Source organism: Agelaius tricolor, unplaced genomic scaffold (genome assembly GCF_023055355.1).
Source record: "Agelaius tricolor isolate 1412-34295 unplaced genomic scaffold, bAgeTri1.0.p SCAF_6, whole genome shotgun sequence".
Taxonomy (NCBI): domain Eukaryota; kingdom Metazoa; phylum Chordata; class Aves; order Passeriformes; family Icteridae; genus Agelaius; species Agelaius tricolor.
Window position 1 is genome coordinate 30,094,273 of NW_027269266.1, and position 18,383 is coordinate 30,112,655.

Genomic DNA, 18,383 nt, shown 5'->3' on the forward strand with positions numbered 1-18,383 from the left:
TCCCCGACTTCCTGAGCATTGCTGGTTTCCTGGAAAATCTGGAAGCATCACAACATTCTTCCCAATTTCTCTGCCAACCTGTGCTGCAGGGCAAAGGATTCAAGTGGTTTCATTCACTTTTATTGGAGTTTCTCTTTTATTTCTGAAAAAGTGTAAAGAAATATCTAGGAATTCTAGATAACATCTCCTTTCTTGCCTACTGTACCATGGCAAAACTCAGCATTGCAAAAGATTTGCCTCACATTCACACTGACTTCAGTGGCTATTTCTTCAGTCATTAAATTCATTTTGTGTTCTTAATAGCTGTTTCCCAGCATATCCAGTGAAGCATGACTTTGGGGCAATTCAAGGGGCTGCTCTTCAGAATGCAATGCTGCCCTCATAGCAGTGCAACACTGGCTTGTGCTGGTGTAGCCAGGGGGCCTGAAGGTGTTCAAAAGACACTGAGATTTCCAAAGTGCTGGCAGTGGCTGTGTCCTCTTATCTCCCAGCCTCATCTTCTGTTTTATCCCAGCATAAGGCTCAGGAGAAGAAACAACTGACTAAACAGAATTATCTCAGCCTTCAAGGTCAGCACAGGTAGACAACTTGCTTTTTCTCTGATTCAACAACACAACTGTTTCAGTTTCACATCTCACTGGCAAAAGTTCCTTTTCCTGTTCAGGAGCAGAACAACTTGAGGCTGCCTCAGCTTTCTGAATGCTTGAGCATGTGTTCTCCCTCTGCTCCCAGGTGGCTTAAAAGCACAATCACTGTCTTTTGTTGACGATGTTTTGCATTCTGAAAAAATGAATTCTACATCCTGGCTTTCAAAAATCCAGTTCGCAGTGTTCTGTCTTTGCCTGCTCTAGTGCATATAGAGGCAGTAGCAAAATGCCAGCTGGGAGTCAGTGTGGTGTGACTGCTGCAGTTTTGACACTTAGCCATGCAGAAGGCTTTGCTCCATACAGGGAATAGTTTTCTAACTCCTCCACATACACTTTTCTCTTGGAAATTCTTTGCAGGTTTTTTTCCCCTCACCTGAAGCTTTACAAATGAATCACCAACACAAATTGGACTCTCCTTATGAATCTTTTAAACAGCCCAGCTAGAAACCATTTCATATTCAAGAGAAGATGAGGGGAGAAGAGTTAAAACCTAAACTCCCATTGATAGGCTTTTAGAAAAGTATGTCATGCTACACTGTCGCCTTACCTTTGCTCTTGAGGCTTACACTTCTGAGAAAAATGTGTAATGGACACAATGACAATGCACAGATATATTCACACAACGCATGCACCCTGAGGGTGTGCTAAATTTTACTTACCCTTACTTCCTTATTTTTTGCATGCCCCTCTAACTCCCTATGCAGAAAATCTGCACCACATCTTAGGACAAACTGTGACCTTGGTGTAGCTTGGGAGCTCCCACTATTACCTGCTAGGCAAGAAAGAGCCAGAACAACTGTTCATTACTATCAGATATTAGTACTGTTCATTACTGTCAGATTACAGTACAGAAAAAAAACAGGGACCAAGAAGTGCCCACCAAATGCTGCTTTGATCAATGAGGCATAAGGTGTTTTCACCACCTTGGGCTGGTCAAGAAAGTGAAATCTAACCACATAATGAATTGTGAATCTTGGAAGTATATGGTCCACCAGAACTCTCAGCAGTTTCAGAAAATAAGAAAGTTACCCTAAGCAGAGAACTGACATTTCAAAAGATCCCATGAGACACTGTTTTGTAAATTTGGGGTTCAGTATGAAATTATTCTATTTTGACTACACAACCTGATTATCAAGCAGATATGTAACATAAAATGATATAATAATGCTGCTACTGTTCCTTGTATCCTTTAATAAAATCCAAAACAATGAGTGCTTTCTAATATTGTGAAGCAGGTTATTTGATACTACTGAAAAATCTATAAACCAAGCACAGTCAGGTATTTCTTTTCAACCTGCTAAAGTTCTATCAAAATTCAAAGGCTCCTGTGAAAATTTTGTATTTGAAAAAAGGATGCTCTGCTGCAGGGGAAATATCTCCTTCCTTAGTCAAACAGTGAAACTACACAGAGTAGCAGAAGTGCTTAGAGTCTCTGCTAGCTACAAATATTTTTGTGTATATACAGGTCTTATTCCTGTACAAATCCATAACTTGATGTTCTTGGCTTCAGTCCCTTCACTTTCAACCTTAGTTTTTCCCACACTCTCCTTTCTCAAAGATTCCTGGAAACCCAAAGGAGATTTAAACAAGAAAAATAAACTCCTATTAGTCTTTGAGAAACACAGCTACTTTCTCAAAAAAATCTCAAAATGAAAAGTAGGCTGAATAATCAGATTCTGATTTTATTTAGACAACTTTTTGCATTCTGCAAGTCCTGAATATTCTGCTCCAAGTTACCTCCATCACAGGAGAGAGAAGCAGTTGCAGAATTTAAGCATGGTTCAAAAATGACCAATACTAGATGGAGGAGAAGCTGGACCATTGGGTTCAAAGGACAATTTAGCAGTCAGTATAATCAGCAGCTGCTGTGAATGATAATGCCAGTGCTGGCACTGCTAAACACCTTCCTCAGCCACCTGGACAGAGGGATGGAGTGAAACCTCAGTAAACACACAGGCCAAACCAATAGAGCCAGCATGTGAAAGGCCACAGCTTTCCTCTGTGGTGCTAGTGAAGCCATTGTGTCCAGTTTCACATCTTCCAGAAGAGAAGTGAGATCCAAGAAATGGTGTGAGCTCTGCAGAGAGCTGCGAAGATGAGTGGGGCTGGAGCCCCTGCCAGCTAAGTGAGGCTGTGAGAACTGAGCTGGGAAGAGAGGTGGCTTCACAGTGAACCTCACAGCAACCTAACAGGGCCTTTGGAGGACTACAACAGAGATGGGTCCTTCCAGAGGTGCACAGTAAAGGGATGACAGGCAACAGACACAAGTTTCAGCAAGGGAATGTCTGCTTGGTTGGATGGAAGGAAAACAATTCCACTGTGGACACAGTTAAGCAATGAAAAAAAATCTAGTTTCTATAGAGATACTCAGTTTAACTAAAGGCTTTGAGCAATTCATGACTTTGAATCTGGCAATGTTTGGAGCAGGGGCTAGGACCAGAAGTCCTTTTCAACCTAATTTTATTTGTGATTATGTGGCTTTCTTAGCCTGTAAAATAAAATTAATTTCTACTTTTGAATGCTTTATATGAACTTGTAAAGAAAAGAAAGTTAATGCCTTAAAATGTAACCTTTTAATCAATACACTCAGGTAAAATGAAATTATTTATGATTTAATGTAGAAGTACTACACAAGACTTTAATCATGCAAATGACAACTATTGCTTCCCTTCTCTACAGGTTCATAAGCTGCACTCATCAACATAATAGCTGATCAACTTCTCCTAGTGCTCTAAGCAGCGTGACTAACATCTGGCATGTAGTTTGTCTCATGGTTACTGGCATTCTCTTCTATCTGTTTAGATCTTGACTTCTTTTGTTAGGGACATTCACATAAACAGGATGTTTCTCTCTCTGCCTGCGCTGATATCATATTGATGGGAGCTCTCCTGCAATAGCCATTTTTGGCAAGGTAACATTAAAGGCTGTGATTACCAGCAAACAAAATCAAACCTGCATTCAAAACCACAAAATAAAATGGAATCTTGTCCAGATCCTGTTAGAAAAACTGCTCTCTGTCTCCACTTTATCTGATAGCAGCAAATGTAATTTGCACAGCTGTTCTTCAGGGAGTTACACAAAGGCTTCAGGCTCTGGGAAGACCTAACCTTTGTTTCTTTCTGGGCTGATTCTATCTCATTTTTATAAGGTCATAAATCAAGGGAAGAGAAAGAGAAAATATATTTGGTCTTTTGAATGTAAAATGAATAGAAAAAAAAAGAAGCTGTAATTTAAAACAAAGTCCTCCCCCCTCCCCTTTTTCTTCCCAAGTACAAGCTCCCTGCTGTACAAATCAAAAGTATACACCAAGACAGTGCCTAAATCTTTTATGAAATGGGCCCTTCACTTGCACTTCAATGGAGCTTGCTGTGCATTAAAATTTCTTTTAATCGCAGAAGGAAATAATTCTGCAACTAAGGCACTGTGCTTCCTGCTGCACCTGGCATTTGGGCTGGATATGGGTTGGAGGAGCTATAAAAAGGAAAGAGAATTGATTTTGGTGCCTTTTTGCTGTCTTGTCATGGACCACTAGACCTGAGGGTCACTACAGCCCTGCAAGGGTAGAAAACATGTTGGTTTTGAGACCCATAATGCTCCTATCCATAATCCCTTCCTGCCCCCACGATGCTGCCTCACCTGCAATGTCCCCCATCCTGCAGCAGGCATGTGGTGGCATGGGGATAGTTAAGCAATCCAAACCTCAAGCCAAGGTGGGAGGTAAGCCAGCAAGGGTGGCCAAGATCAACATCTCTGGGTTGCCCAGGGACAGAGCTGCTTGCCAGTATTCTCCCACAGTCAGCATATGAAATTCCCCATGGGAAGGTATGATTTTCTCAGATCAATGCCTCCTGGTGGTCCCTTAGCTATCCTATGTACTCATCTCATGGATTAAGGACACACAGAGATTTTGAGATGAGATGGGCATGCATAAATGTGCCCAGCTGTGGAGAATTGGATTCTCTGATGCCAGGCATATTCTTTTCTTACTCAGCTCTCTTGCTTCTCTTCAGTCACTTGCTGTCTGCACAAAAGTTCCCCCACTAATCACAAGGGGATGTATGAATCCTACCTGGTTTTCCCCAAATCCTCCCTATTGCACAATATCCTCTATAGCCTGGGACGCATCTCTGCAGTTCCTTCACTCTTGTGAAGGCATCTGAGGGTTGAAATAATTTCTTCATTCTTAAATTTTTGACATTCATAGAGCCCAGGCAAGACTGACTCAGATCAATGCAGCCTACAAGGATGTGCACTCACAGATGTATTAGCACCAGCCTTCAAAGAAACCCCCTCAAGCCCAAAAACAACAATAAAAGGGGTCTTCAAAGGATAACACTAGGTCCCATGCTTGCTGCAAAAAACAGTAACAGAAAAATCTGCCCAAACAAGATTCAAGGAAGACACTGAAGTAGACTCAGCCGAATTCCCTAGGAAGAGCAGATTCCTCCAACATGGAAGGGATATTTTTTTTCTAAATGGCAGGTAGGTTAAATAATACAAAAGCTGCACTATCATCATCCAAATACTTGTTTTTATCTCTGTATAGGCAAGTCCGGCTCTGTTCAGTCACATCCTACTTTACTATACACTTCCAGTGTGGAATCCTTCCCTACATGTTTTTGAGTTACCCATGTTACCTCTAATGCACCCTTCCTTGTATTGTTTAGGTATAAACTTCACTTATAGACCAATAGGTAGAGCAGGGAAAAGCCCTAATTTCCTTGTACTTTAACCAAGGAGTATGTTTTAGTGTCTGTTGTAGTTCTATTTTTACCTGGCATCAGATATGAGATATAACTTGTGCTTAGAATAATTTTTCATCATTGAAGCTGCCAGTGAGTTTATTAAAACTGAAAAGGTAATACCCTGTATTCTTTTATGTATGCTGTTTTCACCAGTTCCTTTTGTCTGAACCAGAAATAGTTGAATCTAAATAGTTTTTTAAACTCAAATCTAAGGAAAATATGCACTAGAAGTTGGGGGTAGTGGAGTTTTTTGTTGTTGGAGGTTTTTTGTTGTTGTTTTTTGGGGGTTTTTTTGAGAACTTGATGCTCACTATGATAAAAACACGTCCAACATAATGTTGCAGTATGCCCACATTTCCTCCTGGGCTGTTTTGTACATTCTGCATCATATTTTATTTCAACTTGTTTCCCTGTGTTCACAAGCAAGCACATGTTCACACAAGCACATGCTACATTGCTAGCATGTATCCACACTGATTTTTTGTGAAGACTTGTACTGAAGCACAGAGTTAGGATCAAGGTTCATTCACACTTCTGAGGTGCCACTGATAATTTTAGGAGAAGTTTGCAATGTGAGAAAAGTTGTTTTATCTCTTTTTCTCAGCCCATGTTTATATGGAATATTAGAATAAGACATGAGAAAGCTTCAAGAAATGGCACTGAACATCTTGAATTGCAATTTGATGCTGTCTACATAGTTTGAGCCCAGCCACTGGATTCTCTGAGAATTAACAACAAATATATGCCACATAAGGCTAGGATGTTACATGCCATGGCTGCTCCCTGTAGTCATCCCTCCATTCTCATCTTCTAATGCTAATTAACCCCAAACTCTGACTGCACAGCTGATTAATGACCACCATATATACAGGCAGATAGATGGGTAACCCCCCAATATGTCTTTTGATTTCCATATCTACCAGACTAAGGACTCACTATCTGAAATGGCCTTTCCTATAGTCTTGTTCAATAAAACATCTTTAATTCTGTTCCAGCTTCAAAAGACAGCAAAAAGATATCTTTTCATCCAGTGACTAGCAGATAGGCATTACCTAGAATTTTTTTTAGAGTAGTTTATCAATTCTGCACCAATACCACTGTCTCTTTAACACTAGCAGACTTCAGTTTGCACAGTGGGCTATTTTTTTTCTTTTTTCAAAAATTATATTCCATTGTCTCTGCAATCATCGTCTGTTTTCATTTTCACACAATTGCTGCTTAATTAAGCAAAGTATTTAGAAAGTTCCTCCCAAAACCTTTACACTGAGTGCTTTTCAAGAATTAAATGGTAACAGAACAATCTCTCTCCCATCACTAGAATGTTAATTAGCAGGCAGTTTTTCTCTCTTTTTTTTTTCCAGTCTTCTCTCCTCAAATCTGTATGTGTTAGTTAAGACACCATACTGATGTGGGCGGCAGAAGAACCAGAATAGAATAAAGAAATATGAAACCAGCACATTGCCTGTGCTAGCGAAGGGACGCACGAGAAAATGTTACGGTGGGAAAGTCTTGTGCAAGAGGAAGCCAAGAAATGAAAGACAATTTTTATAGTTTACTTTGGACTGTCTTACAAATATCTGCTCCTGTGTTTATACTCTGCAGACCCAACTGCATAATTTCACATGGCACAGCATCACATTAGAAGGCAACAACAGCAGAATGAAGCCAATACTGATGCTGTGTCAAGTCAACCATGGGACAAGGTTCACACACTCAAAATTATTGCTTCATTACCCATAGGCAACTGAATACTGCAGCATTGGCTTTCACAGATTTATGCTGATGCTCTGATTGGTTGCTCAGCTTTAATTATAAGCAGACATGGCAGGAACATGCATGAAAATGAAGTCTTTGTTGCAGAGGTGCTTGGAGAGCCAGTGTTCTGGCAGCAATCACCAGCATGTGGCAGCCACCACCAGAAAGATCCCAGCTTTCCAAAGACACTGAAGCCAAGAGGCCAGTAGGATACCTGGCAGTGAGAAAATGGGCACAGGGAAACACTGGCTTCTCCTCCACACAACTCATTCCTAGTGAATAGCCAAGCATCACTCTGGGAGGAAGGTGTGGGAGAGGGAGATGAAGTAGCTCAAACCTGAAGCTCCAGAGCCAAACCACAGCCTTGGTGTCACCACTTGGTACGTGCTGCCATGTACTGGCTTGCACAGCAGCCTCCTCATGCTGTATGCATGCTCTTACCATCTCCCTCCTCAGACTAAAGAGCCATCATGGCATTTGGTGTTTATTACAGCTTCTGACAAACTGAATCCTGGCAAAACTGAGAACAAGTCCTCTGAAAAAGTAGGCTTTACCCAGTATGAAAATTTTCTGGCCACCTCTGTGGCATCCTGCAGACTCTGCTGGAGGGATAGGGAGATCCGCAGCACCACAGCTTGTCACAGCAGTGTGAGTTCAGGTAATGCCCAAAGGAATTCTATGAAGAGTATAATCAGTGAATATATTTTGTTGAGGTATACTGCAATTGTATGTGTATTTGTATCCAATTGTATGTGTAATTGTAAGTGTATTATGTGCAATTGTATGTGCACCACAGAGAGTAAACCATGTGATGGGATTTCTTGGACAGATGTACTTACTTAAAAACCAGCCCGTTCCACCACACGGTGAAGGTTTCAGATAAAAATCCTGTCTCACCTCAGGCATGTGACTTACTGTCAATCTTGAGCAGGGATTGTAATCCCCAGTGCTGTGTTTCTAAAACAATTTTTCAAGAACACACAGCCATCACACTGCCAAGGCCCACAGTTCATACAATCACAGAACCACTGAGACTGGAAGGGGTCTTGGAAGCCAACCAAGCAGCCTCCTCTAAGGTTACTTATTGCCTCTTCAAGTTATATAGTTTTCAGTTTTTCTTTTCATTACTTAAACAGACTTTCATTCTAGGCAAGAGGAAATACTTCCCCCCCCCACCCAGTTTATAGAGATGGTTTCAATAGATCTGACAAGTGTCAACCAGTCAGGAGGAAATTCCATCAGCAGTTACACAAATCCCTGAAAACAGGCATATTTAGAGAGGGAATTCTGATGCTGAGCCATGGCTGTGTCAGTGCAGGTATTGATAGACTTAAAAGAGGCAGCACCATATTAGCAACCCTCATCTGAATGACCCCAGGTCAGTTCTAGTTGGATGAGGTGTGCATTTAAATATCTCCACATCAAAGAAAAGGGAGAAATTATTACACCTACATCCTCCACTTTAATTTTTAAACCAATTCATCCATGGGGGTTGTCTCTAATCAAAATGCTACTTCCAAAAAGTCTGCACTAGATATATTATGGCAGGCAGAGCAATCCCTTCCTCCTGTTGAGCAGTAACAGATCATTCAAGACAGGAACCTGGGCTGTGCTGAAGGCAGATAAAATTACAGTCAGTTCCCAAAATAAATGTCAAGAGAAGCTCCTCTTCTCTCCACATCATGTGAACCAATCCATGATTGTTACGCTTGTTAGACAGGTCTTTCCCCACCTTCCCAGACCCAAGAAGAGACCTTCAGAGCCCTTTCTTAGTCCTGTCCACACATTTCCTGGTCCCTCAAACAAGCTGCTTTTGTCTCAAGAATTTAGTCCTTGGGGGGTTCCTCAACATGGTATCATTAGTTTACATAGAAGTATAGGACAAAATCTGTGTATGATTGCTTCTTTTCTTCCAGACACACATGCTGAGGAGAAACTCAGCTCTACATGAGTCAGCAGATTTTACACCATCAGCATGTGAGCACAGAGCTGTTGCAATAGAGATTCCCACCTTCAGCAGATGGCAGAAAAGCCCCATGCATTGACCCACAATGGCAATAAACAGAAAAGCTCTGGTCCTTCATCGCTCACAGCTTGTGTTGCACTGTGCTCAGACCCCACAAGACCATCCTCTCTGCCCAGCAGAGCACTGCAGCAGGGCTCCAGCCATGCCTCCCACACAGCCTGCAGCCTTTCCCTGGGAAATGGGCACACTAAGGCTTCCAGAGGGGTTTGGCAGCACCCAGAGGCTCAGCATGCTGAGCACCTGCAGGATGAAGCACCACAGGGGCAATTGAAACCTGGCCCTTCCACTGTGGTCTCCTGAGTGAGAATGCCATGCCCACAGTCATCCAGATGGCAAAAAGGTATGGATATGGTTGGCCTGGGAGCAGAACTTGTGAGGGATATTTCTGCTTTGCATGACCCCTAAGCCTTTCTCTAGCACCATTTAGTCTGAGGACAGAGCTGGGAGCAAGTTCTGGACTCCTGGTTTCAAGGACACAGACCCTTCAGATGATGCAAATTCGACTTCAGCTGCAGTTTGTTGCCAGGGGAACTGCCCATTTCCTAATGTGTTGCAAAAAAAAGTCTCTCCCCCTCTTTTTCAGTGTATTTAGAGAGTGTCAATCCTGAGGCTAGCAGTCCCCAGGCTTCCTCTCCCAGCTCTCTCCAAAGTGCCAGTAACGAAGCAATCAGGACAGTTCAGCAATCAGTGCATTGATATAATCCCTCCTCTTTGTCAGTCAGTAGGAAATAAATTACTCACTGGAGCCTGTTACAAAGATACCACCCAGGCACAAATAACATCCCTAAAAAGGGATGTGAAAGACAAAGACTAATCAAGGATTCTGCAGCTGTTGGAGGAAGGTATTTTCTATGGGGAAGAAAATACCTCATTTTCTTGAGTATTTCCCGTGCGATTTTACCTTCATGCAAATTGTAAGCATAGAGACTGGAGCCCAAGAGATCTCTAGAGGTTCTCTGAATTTTCAACATCATTAAGCCAAAGATTAAATGAAATTGGAAGCAAAATACAAGCTTTCTGATGTCCAATATATCTATTCTTACCTAACAGTTACATGAGGTGAAGGAAAGGTATAAGTGATGAGGAGAAAGGCCATGAAAAATTTCATCTTTTGATACAATCTAAATGGCAAAGCTGAAATGAAAATCAAAAGACTGAAACAGCAGTCACAGAAGCCCTTCTTGATAGGTATAGCTTAGAAAAGGATTCTTATGCTTCAAATATTTTTATAAGTACTTGGCTGAAGAAGGAACACATCGCAATACTACTTTTAACTTCACCAACTCTTAGGAGAGGATGAAGCCCCAGCTGATGCTGGACCTAACCACTCAGTGTCCAGATCAGTGTTTGGGAAAATACAGATTTTTTTTATTGCGATGTTTGAGGACAAATTTTACCAATTTCTTTTTTTAGAGATACGTATTTGACATGTGCATAATTCTCATATTAATTCAGGTTTGGTAGGTTAAGAAATCTATCGGCAAACTGCTCTGTTCAAAGCAAGTTGCCTATTGCTGAGCATTTCCGTAATATGCATTGATTTCAAAAAGGTAATAAATGTATTTTTACTCCAACATTTAGCTGCTTAACTCTGCAATTTATCTCATCACTCCTCTAAAAAAGCTGATGAGACTGACAGCTCATTTTTTTCATCTTCTTCATGATGATAGAATTAGAATTCATCACCTTGAGAAGACACGGGGATATTCAAGTTGTGGGAACTGTATGTTTAAGGTTATAATTTTCCTTTGAAGCACCATGTCCAAAGACTTCAAAAAGAATTTTCCTCTGCAGTAAGGAAGGGATGAAGGAAGACTGGGAAAAAAATAGCTGTAACCTTGCAAGACATGTTGGTTGATCTCACAGTATAAAGAATACCTTGGAAGCTGTACCTGAATTTATTTTAGTGTTTACCAGAGCCAAATTCTGTTGCAACCAAAGATTTAGTAACTGCACTTGCAAATGACTGCTGAGTCTTGCAATACAGACCATATTTCTTCATCATACTTTTGTTGTCACATCTTTTTTCATGCTGTGTGTTAAAGGAAAACCAATTGAGATAATATAAACGTAGTTGATAAATCTTTATGCTCCCTGGGGCTCTGCTCTTATTCCCATCACAGGACTAATGCACAAGCAGGACAGACCAAAACAAGTCTCTAATTAGCCAAGCTAATTAGTTTAAACATAGGACCCAAACCTTTTTCGCTATTGTAGGAGAGAAAACAAGGTAGTTTCAGTTCCTACGCTTGGTTTCCCCAGTAAACTGAACTCTTCTCCAGGTATTTACACACCTGAGAGCCTGCCAGCATTCACATGCCCTGGGAAGTTAACACAATCAAGGAACCAGGGATTTCCATGGGTATGAAAGAGTCAGCAAATATCCAAAGGGATGCACTCCTTCACAACTAAAGCACATACACTTCTCTGTAGCTCACCTATTAGTTGTTTTAATTCATTTGGAAGCAGAAAACATAATTCTGATACTATTTTTGTCAAAAAAAGCTTTATTTTTGGTCTACATCTAAGGATATTGGAATTTCTTAAAAGTTGAAATTTATATGGCTAGCTTTCATTCATTACTTAGTTAAAAAAAAAAGGCACAGAGCATCTGGATACTCTAGGAGTTGTCTTATCTTCAGTAATGCCTGTGTGATGCAAATTTTTTTATACCACCACCTTCCCCAAGGCAGTGTTCACCTTCCAGTGAAATACAGCAGGGCAGACTCTTGAGCAAAACTCAGTCATCTGAACACACACCAAAGGGACTCCCAGGAAGGGCAAAAGATTGGAGGATGATTCACCAGTGAACGAAAATTAGGATCTGCTTGCCCAGAACATACACGGAGGCAGCCTGGATAAAGAGGCAGGACCCATTGCAATTTAATTATTTTTTTGTTTTAATGCATGGCTATGATATAGAGGTGATGGATTTCATGTCCAACAAAGACCACAAAAATGGTGAAGGGTCTAGAGCACAGATCTCATGAGGAACAACTGATGGAGCTGATTGTTTAGCTTGGAGCAAAGGTGGCTCAGGGAGACCTCAAAGAGACTCTCTACCCTGAAGGAGGTTATGCTGGGGTGGGGGTTGGACTCTTCTCCCAGGCAACAAGTAACAGGACAAGAGGAAATCGCCTCAAGTTTTCAAACCACAGGAAAACCAATATCAGGAAAAGCTTCTTTCATGGAAACAGTTGTCAAGCATTGTAACAGCCTGCCCAGGGGAAGTGGTGGAGCTCCCACTCCCTGGAGGTATTTAAGAGATGTGTAGATGTGGAACTTAGTGACATGGGTTAATGGTTGGAGCCAATGATCTTAGAGTTTTTTCCAACCTAAACTATTCTTGAATTCTATATCCAAAATTGCTACCAAAGGAGAGACTCTGAGCTGCCCTGGGGCAGAACACCAGCAGGTGCAAATTCCGTCTGCAAATTCAGGAACAGGCAGCAAAGGTGGCCAGTGCCAGGATATGAAAGAGTGGGGCCAGAGCCTGGGAGGGACATTGCACAGGTCCAGGTGTCCCATTGCCAAGGGAAGGCTGTACTGGGAGACTGGGGACGGGGCCAGACAGGGTGGGGGGGTGAACATGGACAGGAAGCATCAGACGGAAGATTGCTTGGTTGGTTGGAAATACTGATGATGCCTTCAGAAAGGCCGGAGAAGGGAATTTCCTAGAGCAGCTGAGCTGTCCCAAATGGTTTCATCCCTTTTGTGCTCTCTGCTGTAGTTGGGTGAGGTCATTCCTCCTTCCTCTTCCTCTTTGCTTTTGTGGTGAAGTGACATCTTTGGCTCCAAACCAGACAAGGCAGAGCAGACTGGGATTATTTCCTTCCCAGAGCAGGTCAGGTCTCCATCACTGAGTGTAACACCAGGGCCTGAATTAAGGCTTTTCAACAAAGAGCTGATGAAGGACCCACAACCTCCTGTGGATGGGGGGCTACTGTGTTTCTGTACAGTACATACAAGAAGCCAGCTTAGTGTTTCTTCCTGTTCCTGGGGTTTATACCTTTACAAGCCTTACAGGCTGCCACAAGGTGAGTGGCAGCCTGGCTATCTGGGAGATGTGACTGTCAGTCCAACAGAAAAGGGGTTGGTGATTCCAGGCCAGGTTTATCCTCAGCCTGACAAAACCTGCTCCTCGTATCTAGCATAAACCCAGTATCATTTTGACTCCCTTGGCAGGATCTCCACATCTTTTCTTCAAGCTGTACTCATACTACAGAGCAGCTACACAACCCCATGCTCATCTTTGCATTTTGGTGGTGCTTGCAAAGCAATTTGGTGGTCTCAGACTAGATCATTTTGAGAGGAAACTCAACCAGGGGCTGATTCAGGTGTGCAAAGAGAAAAATCCACTTAAAACTTTGCTGGGAAAGCAAAAGCCCAAATGAATGACTGGAGGCATTCACCTGAAGAATCAGACTAACCCCGCTTTGGAGTAAAGGGACAAATTGCTTACAGTGGAGGTGCAGGGGCTCCAGCATGGGCATCTTTAGTCCTTGGATTCACTCCTGTCACACACAACCCAAACTGGACATTCAGACAAGAGGGAGATGGACAGAAATTCCTTTTTCTACTTGTTTCTGCTTTGAGTTATAGCCTTGAGAACATAGAAAGGACTGTTTGGAGAACCTTATAGTGGTGGAAGAATTCAGGAGCAGTACATATGATGCAGATAAGCAGAAATTTCTGATATATGTGACTGTTAACCAGCCACCTTTATTCAGTAGAAATTCAGCATTAAGGAAGAAAAAGGAGGCAAGATTAGGGAGAGAAAGCAGGAAAAAAGTAGTGTTAAGGCACTTGTAACAAACACTAAAAACCACCATATAAAAATATAACAGTTGAAGCTAAAACAAAACTGTGTGCCTGACAGTACATCTGATATGCCGGAAAGATATCTGCTAGAGAATTCATGATATGAGAGTTTAGGAGAAATAAGGACAAACTTTATTAGAAAATATGCAGAGTATGCAATGCCATTTATACCCAGAAATGTATTTTAATCAATCTTCCCCATATTGCACATTTATAAAGCTTTCAAAAAGCTTAGCAGCTCAGTGGTCTTTAGTAACCATGAATCAGGAGATGTGTCAGTGGCACTGCAGCCATGAACCAAACCTCAGCTGTTCAATGAGCAGAATCCTGACCGACCTGATGCACAATTTCACTCGTCTGGTGGAAGCCTCTAATCTGCCTTGTTCCCAGGTTATTTGGAGGCAACAGCTGATAACCACAGCCCTGCATGCACAGATAAAAACGTGGCTCTGAGCAATCTGCAGAAACGGATGAACCGCTCTTCCTGCTGTGTGCGGCGCCACTGACCCTCGACCAGCTGGGAAACCAGCGCCTGGAGCAGGATGTGAAGCTGGCCCAGAGGTCAGACAGATGCCAGCAGGCACCCACCATGGGCTGCAGCCTTCCCCCACACACACCCAGCTGCATCATGCTTGCCAGGGCCAAGGGTTGCTCAGACACTGGCAATCAGCAGGGCAATAAGGTTGCTGAGCCCCAAAACACAGCAGGCAGCCCCAAGGAGCTGTTCTCACTGACAGACAAGGGCTCTTTGGTGGAGAGAGGAACGAGCCTCACAGGCCTAGGCAGGGTCCAGGAAGGACAAATGATTAACAGGGAGCCAAAGCTCATTTAAATCCAGCTGTATTTCAAATCTCCAAGCCACTATGCTAAAATACACAACACACTGCAGCAAAGTGAGCCTAAGACAGGAGATATGAGATCTTTGCCTAAGACTGATGGTTTTCTTGGTTACTTCTTTCTCCCATTTTTGTGAGAATTCATGGACTTTTAAACACCATTTAAATGAAATTTAAAGCACTAGGAAATTGCATCATGGCAAAATGCAAGATTCTCCAGCCCATTGCTACACAAAATCCCTACGGCACCGTAGGAGAAAAACACAATAATTGATAAAATACTATTGTGTGTGGCACTTAAACCAAAAAGTGTGCTCTTCAGAGAGCAGTGCTCAGAGAATAGACTTCTGTGAACATGCTGGTACTCAGACCTCATTAAATAAAAGCACTATCAGGTTAATTAGTTAATGTCTTGTAAGCACTTTGAAGAAATATGATATTGGGTATATCAGTGTGAGCTGTCATTTATTTCAGGGGTAGTAGGGTATGCTCTGTATTTGACTGTGCCAGTACAATCCCCTTTGGCTTCAATTGTGGGATCTGATTAAAGACAGGATATCAGATCAGTTCAGGCTCTGGCCTTTAAAAATGCTGCTTTTAGCATCAGCCATCTTCTCCTGACTTTAAATTCTACCTTAAAGCAGAGAAAACCTTTTTCTTATACAAACAAGAGGTATATTACACCTGCAGAAAGCAGCTCTCCCTCACCTGCAATTCCACTCAAGCCACAGAGCAGTACCATCTACTCAGAGGTAAGCAAGCTCAGGAAACTCTGGGACACACAAAACATGGGAAGTACTACAGAACAGTGCTATGGACAGCAGGGGAGTTATTACACTGTGACAGATGCATACCCAGACTGCACTGGCTCCCAAGAGCTCTGCGGAAAAAATCAGAGCTAGACACATCTGTGCCAATGTCAAAAGGTAAGACAGATAAACACCCTAAAATGCAACTCATGCAGTCCTGTAAGTGTGCTTGAGAGGATTGTGTTGAGGCAGGAAAATACTGGCTAGAAAGCTATCAATTAAACAACCCTCCTAGGAAAATATCACCTCTAGTCCTCCTTAGTATTTATACCCTCCTTTAAGTTGGCCTTCACATGTCCCTTAGACTAAAAGCTGAATGCAAAATCCTCCAGTATACCCATAAAGCAAGATGTCTAGAGCCCAGAACAAGTGAGGTATCCCTAAAAGGATGATGGGGTTTGAGTTTGCCCTGCAGAGAGATGATGTGAGGGAGGGAAGATACACACACACCACCTGCCAGAAAAACACTATCACCAGCAGGGGCCCCTGGCCACACACTTACACCTCTGTGCTTCGCTGAGACCAGCAATTCAGCCACGGAGGACACCACCTAGGGCATCCATTTAACACCTGCACACAGACAGCATTTGGAAAGCTCAGCTCCCCGATGTTCAGACAATGCATGGCAAGTGTCCTTCGGTGCATGAAGCTAGTAGAGACCTCAGTCCTTTGGAGATAACACAAACAATTATATATACCTATAATTACATATGTATTATCTTATCATAATTGTAGAAGATACCTTTATATGCTGCAGTCTATGTCAACTGTTTACTGCTTAGAGCTTAACTGTATTTACAGTTCATAATTAATATTAAATTAATTAGTGTATGTTGCTAATTTTGAATTTCATTCAAGTCTAAGTCTAAGAAAAGGCAATATGATATTAAAGAAAGAAGAGCTTATCTCAAGGCAGACCATATTATTACTACAGAATAAAAGATGGTCTGTGTATGGAACTAAATAAGAATATCCCAGAATTAATAACCTTGAAGGATATACCTACATGTAAATACACCTTTCTGCCCATTCAACTGCACAATCACTCTGCAAAACCTCAGAGAAAGCAATTTAATTTTTTTTAACAAATGCAAAGAGTGAAACAAATCAGGTAGCTCCAAAAGGCCAAACTATGAAAAATAGATTTCATTACTGAAGCAAAAGGCAAGACCATTTGGGAAATTGAAAGCATGGATTATTACCCCCAAAGACTCAAAGTCTCTTTTAGTACATTGACTTTTCCCATCCATTATTCATCAGAGATGCCAAATTAGACAATCTTCACATCAAATCACTCCTCAGCAATCCACAGCTGCGCCAGACAGGGGCAGCACCAGCTCCACTTCCACCCTTCTTGGACAGGAGCAGTTATCCCATGTGAGCAGCTCTGGGACACATTAGGTCGTCTTCCTGCAGGAGCAGGGAAAAATTTTGCTTCTCCTTGAAACATGAGCTGCACAGTTTCCCTACCATCACAAATAACTCCCTGTAGGATTTCATCCTAGGCTTCTTTATATTCTTGCACCACTAAGGATTTTGCAGAAAGTCAAGGGGGATAGGAGCAAACAAAGGTAAAAGACAGATTAGATGGCACCAAGAATACTCTTCTGTCAGATAAAAGTACATCCTCCCCCAGCACCTTCTACGTGTCCCTTTGTCACAGACATCTTTCATGAAAAATCTTTTCTTAGGATTTTTCCTTGTGAGAAGCTGCAGTTACAGCAACCAAAAGTAAACAATGGTTATCTGCTGCTGTGGAATGCAACAGGTAGACCCGTGATTGGTCTCCTGTAGATATTTAGATTTACTGACCACTGATGGCAGAGCTGGCTCTTGCTCTCTGTCTAAGACACAGATCTTTGTTATTCATTCTTTTCTATTCTTAGCTTAGCTAGCTTCTGAAGAAACCTTATCCTTTCTATTTCTTTTTAGTATAGTCTTAATGTAACATATATCATAAAATAATAAATCAAGCCTTCTAATCATAGAGTCAACATTCTCGTCTCTTCTTCATCCTGAAAACCCTTGTGACCACGGTCACATCATCCCTTTATCTTTACTCTGCCACTATGGCATTAGGTATTGCTTGCCCCATATTTCTGTTGGTTCCTGCTCCCCTCTCTCCCATCTGTCATTCTTTTCCTCCCTGCAAAGGACTTGCAATTTCACCTCTTTGTTATCAGTCTCTCCTTTTCTTCCAGAGTAATTTTTAACCGCTATCCTGGGAGGCTGGGAAGAACTGAGTACTTCTGTGTGTGCAACATTTCTCCACCCTCAGGACAAGAAAGAGCATATTGACTTTCTCTGCAGTCAGAGGGTAAAGAGTGGAAGGGAGCACAGCCTTGGGGCCATGCAAGGTCCCAGTTCTGAGGGAAATAGGATCGGGACTGAAGCCCTTGGTAAATCCACCCCAGCATCCCAACAAATCCCATGTTCTGCAGCATCACTTCACAGCCCAGTGCCCTGGATGGTGCCAGCCTGGGAAATTAATATGAGCAGGATGCACATAAACCAGCCCATTTCTTTGCCAGTGCTATTTCAGAACCAGCTTTTCCCAGATAATTTTAGCTTGCTTTACCGGTTGATCCCTAGAGCAAGGGGAAATTCTGTTTTTGCTCTTAATGTTGTTATACAATATTGTGATGAGCTGAATACATACAGCCAGAGGGAAAATGGAGCTTAGCAAGTACTACTTCTTGGCAACCAGTTTTTAAACAGATGTTCAGCTGTCGTAAGAGGCATTG

At 42.1% G+C, this 18,383-nt stretch overlaps 1 long non-coding RNA gene across 2 annotated transcripts in view; it reads left to right on the forward strand.

Moving 5' to 3' along the window:
• The window catches only part of LOC139591053 (uncharacterized), a 43,032-nt gene that overhangs the window by 12,037 nt on the left and 12,612 nt on the right, over nucleotides 1-18,383 (forward strand). Inside the window, exon 3 of one of the 2 annotated variants that reach the window (XR_011679541.1) lies at nucleotides 6,754-8,200. The exons of the other annotated variant lie outside the window; for it this stretch is intronic. This is a non-coding gene — a long non-coding RNA (uncharacterized lncRNA). Of the gene's footprint in view, nucleotides 1-6,753; nucleotides 8,201-18,383 lie in introns of those variants that run through there. 2 annotated transcript variants of the gene reach the window in all.